Source organism: Bubalus bubalis, chromosome 5 (genome assembly GCF_019923935.1).
Source record: "Bubalus bubalis isolate 160015118507 breed Murrah chromosome 5, NDDB_SH_1, whole genome shotgun sequence".
Classification (NCBI taxonomy): domain Eukaryota; kingdom Metazoa; phylum Chordata; class Mammalia; order Artiodactyla; family Bovidae; genus Bubalus; species Bubalus bubalis.
The window spans coordinates 14,689,388-14,705,248 of record NC_059161.1 but is presented as its reverse complement, the minus strand read 5'-3'; positions in this window follow the sequence as shown (position 1 = coordinate 14,705,248).

The window sequence follows — 15,861 nt, the reverse complement described above, 5'->3', positions numbered from 1 at the left end:
AATGCCAAAGAATGTTCAAACTCTCATACAAAATCAGGCTACTTTGGTCAGATATTGTTCATTATAAGGTGAGAGAACAAAATATCTGACCAAAGTAGCCTGACTTTTTTTTGTCAGGAGAAGGCTGACTTCATTTTTATTTTTTATTGCAATGAAGGGGGCTTCCCAGTTGGCACTAGTGGTAAGGAACCTCCTTGCCAATACAGGAAACATAAGAGATGTGGGTTCAATTCCTGGGTCAGGAAGATCCCCTGGAGAAGGAAATGGCAACCCACTCCAGTACTCTTGCCTGGAAAATCCCATGGGGTCGCAAAGAGTTGGACATGACTGAAGCAACTTAGCACATTGCAATTAAGTGTGGTTAAATGCATGTCTATGCAATGTGACTCCTTAATTCAAGTTGAGGTTACGTTGAGAGAGAAGGTTTGGAGCCTCTAGTGTCTTTCTTCCCTTTGTTCTGTCTCTCCAGAAACCTGTGGACCACAGGTGTTTACCCCTGGAGCAGACACACCAAGGTTATATGCCCAGTGAGGGGCATATAGAAATTGCCTTCAATTTCTTTGTAGTGGTTGAAGGGTCTCTGGTTGGGAAAGAGAATGTGGGAAAACAACCGACAACCAAGGGCCAGGCCGCTGCAGCATTCTCTTCAGTAAACCAGGGTTATGAGAGGACACATGGGAGCTCAGGATTTGAACATTGATTCTGTTCAAACAATCCCTGTCTAGGAACCCCTCTAAAGTCTTTATACAGATACGTACACACACACACAACAATTAAGTGATGGGCACCCTGGTTGAAGACCACTGCCTTAACTCCCCATATTCACCCGAACTGGAAAATCTGGTTGCTCTTCTAAACTTAGGACTGCAAGTTTGTTGACTGTTTGCAATGTACCAGTCAACTTAGTTACCAAAGTTTATCTTCCTGAAAACCTTGCCATGGGTAATTAATTGTGCCATCCAAAGTCATGTAGCAAAAGACTTAGGAACCAGATTGAGGTTCTCTTAGTGCTTCCTTCCTCCCCCAACTGCCCTGAAGTCATTCATATTAAACAAGACTTGGTCAGCTGAGCATTTGAATTAAGGGAAGGATTAAAAAGGAATCCTCGACCTCTGTAGACTATTTCTGATCAAAGTCCTCATATTCCACCAGCCCCCAGGTAATGTCTGGTCACCTGGTTTTGCCTTCAGCAAGAATCCTGTTTAGCCAGAACCCATTGTATTTGCTTTTAGTACTTTCTTCATTCTCCAATCCTCCCCCGCCCTGCTCCCCACCCCCACTCTGTTCCTTAGCTTTTCCTTGTGATTCGAGCCCATCTCTCTTCCCTACTTAAAAAAAACTTAAATTTTTTAGTAGTAGCCCTCCTTGAATAAAGTCTTCTTTACTGTCTTTAAAGAGGGTCAAGAATAACTTTTATCACTTCAGTAGGGCTTTAGATAAACTTTTGAAGCAGTCTGATTTACTTAGAGAACTCTACATAATAATATGGGCTGGTAAAGAGCCCTCCTGCCAGTGCAGGAGACACAAAAGACATGAGTTTGATCCCTGGGTCAGGAAGATCCTCTGGAGAAGAAAATGTATTAATTAGATATTATAATTCATTAAAAAAATGACCTGTTAATTCACAGAACAGGTTTCTAATGTCTTTTTGAAATTTACCAAGTAGTAATATAAAAGATTCAACAGCTCTTAAATAGTTTTTATTGAAAAAAAAAGATAAACTATCTCCAAATTACTCCTGAATATTGTAAAAATAATTTCCCTTTAAAAATAACTGGCCAAGAATCCAGAAAAAGCTCTTTTTCCCCCCAGACTTTAAATTTTCTATTTTGTATTGGGGCATAGTCAATTAACAATGTTGTGGTAGGTTTAGGTGAACAGGGAAGGGACTCAGCCACACATATATGTGTATCCATTCTCCACTAAACCCCCCTCCCATCCAGGTGGCACATAACATTGAGCAGAGTTCCATGTATTATACAGTAGGTCCTTGTTGGTTATCCATTTTAAATATCACACTGTGTACATGTCCATCCCAAACTCCCTAACTGTCCCTTCCCCTACCCCACAGCAACCATAAGTTCGTTTTCCAAGTCTGTCTTTTCTGTTTTGTAAGTTCATTTGTATCATTTCTTTTTAGATTCCACATATAAGGGATGTCATACGATATTTCTTCTCTGCCTGACTTCACTCAGTACCACACCTAGAGAGGTCCATCCATGTTGCTGCAAATGGCATTATTTCATTCTTTTTAATGGCTGAGTAATAGTCTGTTGTATATATGTACCGCATCTTCTTTTCCATTTGCCTGTGGCTGGGCCTTTAGGTTGCTTCCGTGTCTTGGCTGTTGTAAACAGTGCTGCGGTGAACGTTGGGGTGCATGTATCCTTTTGGATCATGTTTCAGAAAAACCTTTCATTTTAGGCTCTCCCTATCTTTTGCTTTTCTTTTCTCTTTTATCGGTTATTTTATTTGTTTAACTTGGGCAGTAAGAAATCAGTTTTTACTTTGAAATTAAAGACATTCATTTTTGTCTTTGAATTTTTTAACAATATAGTTATGTAGAAGTATAGCTTATTTTTGATGTCTTAGGCTAACTTGACAATTTATAGTTTTTTGTTAATTAAAAATGATTAGTTTTACTGCCTCTATCCTGTTGGATATAAAAGCTGCTACCGCTGCTAAGTTGCTTCAGTTGTGTCCGACTCTGTGCGACCCCATGGTCTGCAGCCTACCAGGCTCCTCAGCCCATGGGATTTTCCAGGCAAGAGTACTGGAGTGGGGTGCCATTGCTTTCTCTGGGATATAAAAGCAACAGTATCTAATTGTAGTCTAATTTCCCCCTTTTAAAATTCTTGTTTATTTTTTTTCCAACCAAAAATTGAGATATAACTCACATAGGCGTAACCATTTTAAAGTGTACAATTCAGTAGCTTTTAGCATACTAACTTTCTTTTAAGATAGTCACCACTTTTTTTCTTTTTAGTTTTTTTGGCCACACTGAGCAGCACATTGGATCTTAGTTCCCGGACCAGGGATCAAACCCACATCCCCTGTCTTAACTACCGGACCACCAGGGAAGTCCAGGGTCACCTGTTTAAAGCGCAGACTTCTACCCTGGTTCTTCCAGTTTACATATGAATGGCTTTTCTGTTCTTGAAGCACAGAGCCCAGCATGGTGCTGGGCAATTTACTGGTCCTCAACAGACATTTATTGAGTGAATGAAAGAACTGAAATGTCTGCCTTTGGTTACTGAGCTACTCTTGAGCAAGCTTAGAAATGAAAAGCGTGGAAAGATTTCAACATCCCCTTGAACATAATGATTCGCTGCTGTTGAGTCTTCATCTTGACCCCTTTTTGTGAACCCCACTGGCAAACAGTACAGACAAAGGTTACTACCCTCACTAAAGTGAAAGTGAAGTCGCTCAGTCGTGTCCGACTCTTAGCAACCCCATGGACTGCAGCCTACCAGGCTCCTCCGTCCATGGGATTTTCCAGGCAAGAGTACTGGAGTGGGGTGCCATTGCCTTCTCCAACCCTCACTAAAGTTACATGCAAATCTGGGTGTTGAAAATGTCCATAGTAAAATGGTGGCTGTCACTCATGTTTCTTTAGTCATATTTCTGTTACACACCTCTTTACAGGTTTAAAAAATTTTCTTTGCCATTATAGATGTATCTGATCATGGAACTTGGGCCTGCAAAACACCAAGCAGCTTTCAGTGTGGAGTCTGCCAATCCACTTTGAGAGTGTGTATGTGTGTATGCAACTGCTTGCTCCTTCCTCTCCCGGGAGCCCTCCGGGAAGTCAGAGCCTGTGGACAATGGGGTCTTCAGTGTTTGCTGAAGAGAGATCAAAGCCATGGAATTCAGTTTATAGTGTACAATGGATGAGGCAGACAGGTGCCCTGAAAGAAGAAAATATTTTGTGTTTTGAAATAGTTTCGATGTGTTGGATTTATTTTTATTTTGTTTTCATTGGTTTATTTTTAAAAGCCAAATCATGAGTCTATATGGAAAATGTGTGTGGTTTAAAAAACACTTCCTGAAAGAAAGTTATATCAGCAATAGGGACTTTCAGTTTTCATTTTCATGTCAAGTTCAACACAGCAAACATGTTCTATTGAAGCAAAGATGCACATAGAGCTTTCTTCCCACAATTACGTCCCTTTAGGACAGTCTGGCTCAGCGTTAAGGAATCTGCCGGGAGATGTGGGCTCGATCCTTAGGTTGGGAAGATCCCCTGGAGAAGGAAATGGCAACCCACTCCAGTATTATTGCCTGGGAAATCCCATAAACAAAGGAGCCTGGCAGACTACAGTACATGGGGTTGCTAAGAGTTGGACACTGAGCAGCTGAGCGCATACACGGCACAGCTGGGTGTTAGCTCTTAACTCCCTCTCTAGGGGTAAGTGTTCTATGAGATCCTGCAGCCCCCAGCTGAGTCACAGCAGAAGGTGGGACCCTCATGAATCAGAGCACACAGGTACATATCCTGACCCTGAGGGAGGAGTACCTCTATAGGAAATCGCTAAAGCTTCTAATTAATTCAAATTAATTGATTTAATTTTACAGTTTAAAAGTTGCATTTATAATCCACCTGTCAGTGCAGGAGATACAGGAGACCCAGATTTGATTTCTGGGTCTGGAAGATCCCCTGGAGGAGGAAATGGCAACCCAGTCCAGTATTCCTGCCTGGGAAATCCCATGGACAGAGGAACCTGGCGGTCCATGGGGTCGCAAAAGAGTTGGACACAACTTAGTGACCGAGCACACATACTGATCAAGCAAAGAATCCCTTGTGAAATGAAACACTGATTTTAGGGCTACCTCACCTCTTGCCTCTTGGATTGTTGTCATTGTATCCTAACTGGTGTATCTACCTCTGTTCTCAGGGCACTTGAATACAAATTAGAATTGCCAGATAAAATACAGAGTGCCAAGTTACATGTGAATTCCAGACAAACGGAAGGAATTTTTAGTCTAGGTTCGTCCCCAAATATTTGGTATATTTTGCCTCCAAATATTACATGGGATGACTGTAACATATGATGGAATGACATCATGAAATCTTTTAAAAATTCTATTAGTACTGACTGTGGCATATGATGGAATGATTTAAAATTAAATCTTTTAAAAATTCTTTCCATCTGTCAGTGCTGACTGCTTCAGATCTCAGCACCCAGCCTCATCATGTGCTCTTCTCTGCTTTATATTAATTTATTTTGCATATTTATTTTCCTTATTATCTATATCTCTCCACTAGGAGGTAAGACTTTTGGTGATAGGGAATTTTTTCACAGCTAAGTTCCCAGCATCTACAATAGTGCTTGGTAGGTGCTCAACACATTTATTTGCTGACTAAATGAAAAAGTGAAAGTGTTTGTCACTCAGTTGTATCTGGCTCTTTGTGACCCCATGGACTGTAGCCCACCAGGCTCCTCTGTCCATTCTCCAGGCAAGAATACTAGAGAGGGTTTCCATTCCCTTCTCCAGGGGATCTTCCCAACCCAGGGATCCAACCACAGGTCTCCTACATTGTAGGAAGATTCTTTACTGTCTGAGCCACCAGGAAATCCCATACATCCTGTATATCCACATTCACACCCCATTGTCTTCTTACAGGAGAAGATGCACATTCTGTTCATCAGTGTACCAACCGTATACCTGGAGCACAGTAGAGATTCAAAAAGTGATTTTTGAATCACTTCAAAAGTGATGGCAATGGAGAAGGAATAATGTGTATTGCTTTAAAATTGATTTTGTTTGTATTCATCAAGTTTATAACCCTGACATTACCATTCTGTACAAGAAAAATGACCATTGTATTCACTTGTTTACTGGAACAAATGTTAGGCTTACATTGTTTGCAAACACTAAAAAATTGGAGGGGCCTGTTATGTGGGAGCATTGTGGGAAAAGAATTTTGTTGGTTTCAGAGTAGTGACTTTGCTGCACACAGTCCGCCTTTTTGCTTTCATCATAATCAGATAGAATGATGGTCCACAGTACCTTATTGAAAACCTTTAGGACCAGCTATATTCAAGATTCAGACTTTCTATCCCAGGTTTTATTAATAGAAGGTAGAATGTACTTCCTTATTGATTACATACTCAGCAGACTCAGGCAGACTTGACCAACCATGTCAATACTTCTGCAGAGAGATGTCTGGATAGTCATGCAGGGTAGGAGACAGACAATGAACAGCCGACATAGGTTCTGTTCAGGTTTCTCTACAAAAATGACTTTGACGCCAAAAGCATGGAAAAAGTTGGTGTTCATAGCTTACAAGTTGTTTTCTGCCTTGGAGGTGCTATTGTTGCTGGGTGGTAATCCTCAAGTTTGTATGACCCCAAGGACTGCTGGCTTCAGGAAAGTTCCCCTTTCTGTTCTGAGTTCCAACCCCAGTGATAGAACAAATGATACATGCTTCTAATTGAATGGCAATTCAGTGTCACCCAGTAAACCAGTCATTTAATTTTGAATGATTTAATCTATATTGCTGTTTAGTTGTTAAGCTGTGTCTGACTCTTTTGCAACTCTGTGGACTGTATTCTGCTGGGCTCCTCTGTCCATGGGATTTTCCAGGCAAGAATACTGGATTGGGTTGCCATTTCCTCCTCCAGGGGATCTTTCTGACCCAGGGATCAAACCTGTGTCTTCTGCATGGGCAGATGGATTCTTTACCACAGAGCCACAGGGGAAGATGATCTATTCTATAAATACAAATAATTCAAGCAAATAGATGCAATAAAGAAAATGTCCTTTTATATTCAATATCCTAGAAACATGGCTAAAAGAACATGGTTACATCATTAGTTGTGCAGAAATCAGGGTTTTCATTTAATTGCTTCTAATTTTAAATCCTTAAGGCAGAGATTCTGAAAGTTAGTGTTTAGGCTCTATAGCAGGAGTTGGCAAATTTTTTCCATAAAGGGTCAGATAGTGGTAGATACTTTTGACTTTGTGCGTTGCATATCTTCTCAGTATGTGAGTGTGTTATTTTTCACACCTCCTCTGTCCCACCAACTCCATTTTCTGCCCAGAGAAAACTGCCTGACCCTGAAATTGTCAACACGTTAGGATAAAACTGTCAAAGAAAAATCCTGTTGTCATTTGGATTTATAAAATGTTTTGTAGGAGTTACCCTTGATCACACAACCACTTTTCTCACTCTCATGGATGATAATGAAATCATTTGTTGCTGGTGAGAAAACAGCTTCTCAACGTAAAGGCACTCCTTGAAAGAGGTTCATCTCCAGAGGGAGATGGCCCGCAGGAAGACGGTGCGGGCAACGAGGGGCTGGGTGATGTCAAGCCTGCCTCCTGAGTTCCAGATGACCTTCTCTAGGACACTGTTTAGGTATCCTCTGTTGGATCCATAGCATCTACCTAAACAAACAAAATTCTTATTTTTTTTTTTGTTTATTAAAAGTTAACTGCTAGCTTGGGATATTTGTGTTAAAGGGAAGTTTTAAAAATAAAAAATATTTCCGTTAAAGAAGTTAAATGTTACTCAGGAACAATAGCTAACATTGTACCATCTGCTGTTTTAAAGCACTTTACATCAGTTCTTTAGGGTAATCCTCACCACAACCCTGTAAAACACACATTAGAAAACTAAGTCTTAGAGCAAATGACTTGACCAAGGTCGCCTAGACAGTGTCAGAACTGAGCTTCTAACCCAGATCTACAAAGTCAGCCTTATACTCTAGAGTGTTATAGATATGGCCTTGTAAATATATCTAAAATTTTTTGTGTGAGAAGAGCAAAGTCCTGCTTGATGTCTTTTTTCTTTTTATATTAATTTTAATTGGAGTATAATTGCTTTACAGTGTTTTGTTAGTTTCTACTACAGCAAAAGCCTTGATGTCTTTTGTAGATCATTTTATGAGAAAAATTTAAGAATTGGTTTTGCATGTAGTGCAATTGATGCCATTCATTTTGTCTAAGGAATGATGGATGACATAACTTTTTCTTTTTTTAGGGACACTGCTCTTTTCTTTATAGCATAATCTTCTAGCAGATTGTTGCTGACTTTTCTCACATGTGGTTTTTAAAAAATTAACTTGAATTTTGTCACAAAGGTACTTTTTCTAAAAGAAAGTTAAAACCCTTCTGATCATTTTTCCCATCCTAAGCCTTTAAGACAGTTGTAAGAAGGTTTGAAGCTTCCTTAATATGCATGAAAAGCAGTAAGGAAATAGAAAGGGTAGGGAAGTCATTCAGTCGTGTCCGACTCTTTGCAACCCCATGCACTGTAGCTTAACAGGCTCCTCTGCCCATGGGATTTTCCAGGCAAGAGTACTGGAGTAGGTTGCCATTCCCTTCTCCAGAAGGAAATAGAAAATAGTTGTTAATTTAGTACCTATGGTATGACTAGTAGTCTTTTCTCAGTCCCAGGTGGCACTAGTGATAAAAAACCCACCTGCCAATGCAGGAGAGGTTAAAAGACCTGGGTTTGATCACTGGGTCGGGAAGATCCCCGGGAGGAGGGCATGGCAACACATTCCAGTATTCCTGCCTGGAGAATCCCATGGACAGAGGCACCTGGGGGGGGTGGCCATAGTCCAAGGAGTCGCATGACTCCATGACTGAAGCGATTTAGCAAAGGCTTTACATTTCTTATTCTCTAGGTTTTCTGTATCTAAAGTAGAGAAGACACATTAGTCCTAATTATTTTAAGCTCATTGAAATCTTTGAGAGTATGTATTTTATCATTAGTGCATGGGCTAAAGCCTATTTTTCTCATTCTAGAACTAAAGACTGGCTGACCCTAGAATAGAAAAGTAATAAACATCCCTATGGAGACTTTCCCCTGGGAGAGGAGGTAAGAGGCTACCTCATAAAGGTAGTACAGTAATAAATACCCTGTTGGAGAAAGTGATGAAAGAGAAAGAAAGATCAGCTCTGTTCCTTTTGCCTTTTGTGCCTAATACAGGGGACTCCAGGTATCAAACCCAGCAGAAGGTACTCTCTAGCCAGACCTCCTTTTGCAGAGACAAAAGGCTTAAGTTTTGCTGCTGATTTCTACTTCTTGATTTATCAATTCTGGGCAATATGTACTGACTTCTTGCTGTAAAGGATGAGAAGAATTCTTGTAGAAACTTCTATCTAAATTAATGCGTTTTGTCTCCTGATATTTGTAACCTCTAGTATTATATTCAGTTTTAGTGGTTGCCTTTAATGACTAGACAATATAGTTGACTTCTGTTTTCAGACTGGCTTTTAGATGTACCTGTTGACTGCTTTCCTAGGAAAGTTGAGGAAATTAGCAAAGGTATTCATTTTCTACTTTTTCCCTCCCAATTTTCCTTAGTTACATTTTTATTTTTATATGGCCATGGTTTACATTAATAACATGTTTCATTGTCTGCTGGCATGTCTATCAGCTCCTGATTACCCTCAGGATAAAGTCCAAATTCTGTCCTATAGTGAATAAAGTCTTTACTCACCTGGCCCCATCCTATCTCATCTGAGTACAGGAGTTCTCACCATCCTCAAGGCACCATAGGTTTTTATATCTCTGGGACTTTGCACATGTTATTGACTCTAACTTGGAAACTCCAACTGCTTTTCTTTCTGACAAATTTATACTCATGCTTCAAGACCCAGCTCCCATGGACCCTTTCTTAGAAGCCTTCCTGCTTCCCATTTTCTGGAGTGGTCAATCCTATGGGTCCCTGTAGCTCTCTTCAGCCCCATTCCAGCACTTTGATATTAATCTGGGATTTTGGGTTCATGCATCTGCTTTCTCTTCTTGAATATATGAACGTTAGTTTTGTGTATTCCATTTCTATGTCTCTGGTATCCAGGGTGGTTTTCTCACACAGAATGAATTAATACACAGAAAAGGAAAAGGTTTAACCCTAAAACAAATACATTTGGGATATTTCTGCTTTCCTAAATCAGTTTTATTCAGCAAAGTGGTCCTTTCCTGATCTGGTTTGTATTTTTCCTTATTTGAAAATCTTATCTACCTCCCTGGAGTGGGAATAATTGAAGGAGAAAATAATTTCTGCCTGTATTGCTGATAAATACTGATCTTTGCTACACTGAGTTCAAAAGTGAGGAAGGACAAGAGAAACATGCACCAGAACATGGCTTTTCATCAGCATATACCATTTTAGAAATTGAATGGCGGAACAAAGGGAGGGTAATATTACTTTGAAAGAGTGTTTATTATCAAGGGCTGTAAATAAAAATAATTTGTCTTTCATCCTTACTTTTTTTTTCTTATATTAATACTAAGTCAAGTGAAAAAAATCATTAAATGTACATGTGAGAAGAGAATCAATTCCCAGAAGTGTTATTTATTAATAACAATTCCTTAGAAACTACTACAACTCTATGATCTGTTTTGAGTAAACACAGCATGTGGCCACAGGTTCAGTTGAACTGGCACAATTTCAGTTCTTTGTTGACTAGAATCAGCTCACTGTTTCTCATCTCTTGTTAGATTTTTGTTATGCTCTTAACTCCTACTGACATAAAATTGATTAATGCCAATGGTGAAAACATGCTAATAAATTGAGCACCTAGATATACATATAGTTCTGTATGTCCAGAAACAATATGTTTTTTTTTAGAGGAAGGTATTTATTTAAGCAGTACATGAACATACACCAGTGAATATAAAACTTGTAAAAGGAAGAATAGTGAAGTGTGAAGACCTGGAGCTTTACTGCCTGAGTTCAAACTCTGGCTCTCCCTTGCTTTCTGTATGCATAACTTTGAGCAAGTTACACAACTTCTCGGAGAAGGAAATGGCAACCCACTCCAGTACTCTTGCCTGGAGAATCCCAGGGATGGGGAAGCCTGGTGGGCTGCCGTCTATGGGATCGCACAGAGTCGGACACGACTGAAGCGACTCAGCAGCAGCAGCAGCAGCACACAACTTCTCTGAGATTCTTCAATGTGACTTAATACATATGACCTTCGAACAGTCTAGCACCTCATAAACGCACAGCAACTGCTAGTAATTTTTATTTTTGTTTGAAAGAATACTGAGGAAAAAGCAAACAGTCATTTCCCTATGGTGGTCACTACTAACCACTTGGGGTGTGTCCTCCCAGGGCATTAAATGTGTAGTTATAACCAATAAAATAGGGTTGCACGAGGAGTGTGAGTGCTACGTTAGCAATGACTGGGTTCAACAAAACCCAAGTATGTACTTCACCAAGAGTTTTTCTAAGGAAATTTACTGCAGAAGCCTAGTTTCTTTCTATATTACTTGCTGATTTTTCAGTAATGAGGAAGATGCTAGAAGGTAATACAAGGTGATATAGTTCACGGATCAAATGTATTTGGAATTCACACACTGTCATTATGAATGCATTATTCATGACAAACATTCTGGGCAAACAGACAAACTGTGAGTCTGGGTCTCTCTTTAACTTCATATGTATGTATATAATATGTTAAAAATTGGCCTTCTATGATGTCTGTTTCTGCTCATTGAGAGGAAAGCTGTTGCTTAGCAACCAGTTGTTTCTGCTTGACTGATGTGTAAAATGGAAAGCTATACAAATCAGAAGGCAAATAACTGTGTCTATTAGGAGTGAAGAGTTACTGGTTTTAGCAACTAAGTTGGCTCCCAACTTAGTTTATATTTCTTTGTGTAGAAAAGATGAAATATGAGATAGAAGCTGTATCATGGTATTTACTAATTATTTTTAGAGAGCACATTAGTATATATGAAAAAGGAATATTTGAAGACTATTAAAAATTACCTACATTTTGAAGTATATGGTTAAAATTTCAGAAAGATAATATTTATATCAGAACAAAAAGGGAGAAAACTAGAACCCATACACTGAATTCTCAAGTTGTAGCCAACAAAAAACTGTGTTAATATCCTGTGAAACTGTGAAACATGATTTTACATATATTTTCTTCATTCATTTAGGTTTTAAACAAAAATTATTCACTAGGAAAAGAGAGGTTAGGTCATGTGGTGGTAAGACATTCTGTGGCAAGGAGAGTACCTTGGCTGCTGCTAACAAAAGCTGACCCTGGCCAAGTGAAACTAAAGAGTGTTTACTGAAGCAAAGTGGTGGTACCGGTGGTGCTCAGAACTGATGTAGTATTGGAGAGCAGGACTTGAGAGCAGGTTGGGAACCCCAGAAAACTTCCTGTGATCTGAACCATTGCTGTTTCCTTTGTCTCTCAAATTTCAAAAGCCCCGGGGGTGGGGTTGTGAGGGTGGAGGTGGTGAGCAGCTGCCTGGTTGACTCTTCACTCCCCTGCTCCTTGGCTGAGATGGCTGGGTGGGATGGAGACAGGGAAGGGTCTGGTCTTCTCAACTTTCTTGGAGGTGTACATCTGGATTTATGGGATGGAGGATCACTGCTCAGTGGTTTTTTTCCCCAAAAGGAAATCTGGGTGCTGTCGGGAAGAAAGAAATGGATACTAAAGATGTATATGTAGATGGATACACACACACACACACACACACACATATTTAGTATAAGACTTACAGTGAGTGTCTTGAATCTTAACTAAACTCATCTGTGACAAACTGCTTCTTTCTTTTCATGTTCCTTACCTCTAAAGTGGATATAGAAATATAATACTTTATGTGTTTACTAGGTAAAATAAAATTTATTGTTTAGCTGGTGGTATCTAGATCATTTTGCAGAGGTACTATGTAAAAGTAAAGTTATAATTTATAAAAACTGAGTGTTTACATATCTTTATCTACAACTTATATAGAGTTAGATTTTATAATTTAAGTGCTTTATTCATCTTTTTTTCATCTTTATAAAATCTGTGAACATTAAGGAAGAAATCTATATAATCATAAAGTCTACATAATCATGAAGGTTAAGAAAGATATAAAATTAAACCAAAGTCATTGAGTCTAACTTTTTTTATACAGTGTGGAAGCAAGTCAAAAAGGCAAGAAGCCAAGTGATTCTTTGTACATAACTGGGTTTTTGACCTAAAGAAATAGTTCATTAGATAGTGAAAGAGTTCATCCATATTTCTGTGGCAGCATATTTTGGCTCTCATTTACTTGACTGTCAACACATTGTTTGTCCTTTAACCTAAAAAGTCTCTGTTAATATTTGAATCTGCCACTTGGACTATTTCAGTAGTGATCAGTGAAAATAAATGACCAAGTTCCCCAAATCTTCACTCTGTATTAGGCTACTAGGTCAGCTCCTGAAACAAAGGTCAAAATAACAGTCACAAACAAGATAGAAGTTTCTTTCTCACAGAATAGTCAAATTTAAATAGACTATGGCTAATTAGGTAGTTTAATGCTGCAAGGGGTAACACTTTTTCTATCTAGTTGCTCCGCCACCCTCAACATGAAGTTTCCATCTGGTGGTCTAATATGACTGCTCCCACAGCTACTACATGTCTGCTTTCCAACCAGTGGAAAGTGGAGAAGGATAGAGGGTAGGGCATACATCCCTCCAGCTTACTTGTATTGTCCAGAACCTGTCACATGACCACACTTAGCTGCAAGAAAAGTGGGCAGCATAGCTCTTAGTTGGGTGACTAACTTCTATTTTTATGGAAGGGTAAAGTGGAAGTTTTCTGCCATACCATCTCATGACAAACTCATTACTGCCTTGTGCTAAGACAGAAAATGTCTATATTAAAAAATAACGGTAGCAACCCAAATGTCTATCCAAAGAAATAAACCCTGGAGCAAATTAAGTAATACTGTAAAGTAATGAGTAAAATTCCTATAGTGTGCATTCTCTACATATAAATTAAATTGTTGTCTTTCAAACCATCAGTTAATATATATTGTACCACAGAAGTAATTAACCTACTGGGACCCCAGAGTTCTAATATCCTCAGAAGGTGGGTGATTAAGGGCACCTTTAAGTGTAGTTCTGCTACTTTCAGACTCCTTGTATCATTGGCATGTTGCTGAAATCCTATACAAGTTTTCCAAATGATTCTCAGAGAACTATGTGGCCTTATAATGAAACCCTTAAAAATATACATTCCCTTTGACTCAGGAATTTTACTTTTGGGAGTTCGTCCTAAAGAGAACAATGAGGGTGCAGAAGAAGATTCGTCTATAAGGATATTTATTGCAAATTTTTTTGTTGTAGAGAAAATTAGAAATAACCTAAATGTCCTCAGAAAGGGACATATATCATATCCATACAAGAGAATAACAGGCTGCCTTCAGAAATGATAGATGGAGAAATTTATTTAATGATATGAAAAGTTGCTCACACATATCGTTAAATGAAATATACAGATTAGAACACAGTATACACAGTGTTATCCAAAGTTTATAAATTAAAACTATAAATCTTCTTTAAGAAGCCACACCAAAATATGAAAAGTGATTACATGTTTCTGGGTGGTGGTTCTAGAGGTCATTATTGTTTTATTCTTTTTGCCTCTTTGTAGTTTTGAAATTAGGAAAGAAAAGAACACTTATCATTTGTATAATCACAGGGTTTTTGTTTTTGTTTTTAACACAGGAAGAAATGAAAAGCTGTGTTCTCTTAACTCTGAGCCAGATTGAGAATGGTGTGGGAAGACAGAGGTTCTCCCAGCCTGACCTCCAGGGAGACTTTTACTCTGGAGACAGTCCTTCTCTAAAGCCTTTATGAAAGTTTCATCACCCAGGCAGCAGTCACATTTACCACAGACAGGGTCAGATTTTAGATGACCCTGATACTAAGAGCATGGATGGTGCTCTATAAGTAATGAAAGAGGCTGTAGGTTTTTAAGGAGTGATAAGGATAATTTCTCTTGGTCTTTCATTCCTGGTCCCTGAGCACAAAATCCAGAGTTATCTTTGACACTACCCCTTCCATCCAATCTTTGGCCATATCCTGACAATTTACTTCCACAGATCTGCACTCTAGGGCATCATAAACATTTCCCTTTTCTTTACCAGCTGAGCCACTAGGGAGGCAAATGAACCGCCTGCAATGCAGAAGACCTGGGTTCGATCCCTGGGTTGGGATGATCCCCTGGAGAAGGGAAGGGCTACCCATTCCAGTATTCTGGCCTGGAGAATTCCATGGACTGTATAGTCCATGGGGTTTCAAAAAGCTGGACACAACTGAACGGCTTTCACTTCACTTTTCACTTTCAAAGGAAAAGGATGTTTTTCTTCCATCAGTCCATCTCAAGATTTTCTATATTAATAGATGCTTGGAAAACCATTGTGAAATGAATACAAGAATGACCAGGTGGATAAGATAATAAAGAAAAGGGAAATGTTTATGATGCCCTAGAATATAGATCTGTGGAAGTAAATTGACAGGATATGGCCAAAGATTGGATGGAAGAGGTGTGGTGTCAAAGATAATTCTGGATTTTGTGCTCATGGACCAGGAATGAAAGACCAAGAGAAATTGGAAGTTAGAAGGATTAGCTTTTAGTTTTGAAATGTAATGTTAATTTTTAGATGATGGTGTGTGCTGTGCTTAGTCACTCAGTGTCAGACTCTTTGCAACCCCATGGACTGTAGCTGCCAGACTCCTCTGTCCATGGGATTCTCCAGGCAAGAATACTGGAGTGGGTTGCCATGCCCTCCTCCAGGGGATCTTCCCCACCCAGGGATTGAATCCAGGTCTCCCACATTGTAGGTGGATTCTTTACCGTCTGAGCCCAGGGAAGCCCATGAATATTGAGACTAAATGTTGGTAGTCCATGAATAATGAGACATCTAACATAAAGTTGAAAGTGAGAGTTTGGAAATCCAGAAAGAGATCAGAGATATTTATAGAGAATTAAGAATTATGCATAGGATGGTTGAAATTTGGGGGCATGTGCTTAGGAAGAAGAATTAAGAGCATTAAACTGACCTACCTTTGGGAGGAATGAGCACAAAAGAGAGCTGGGAAAGCAAGCAGAGACTGACTATGAGGT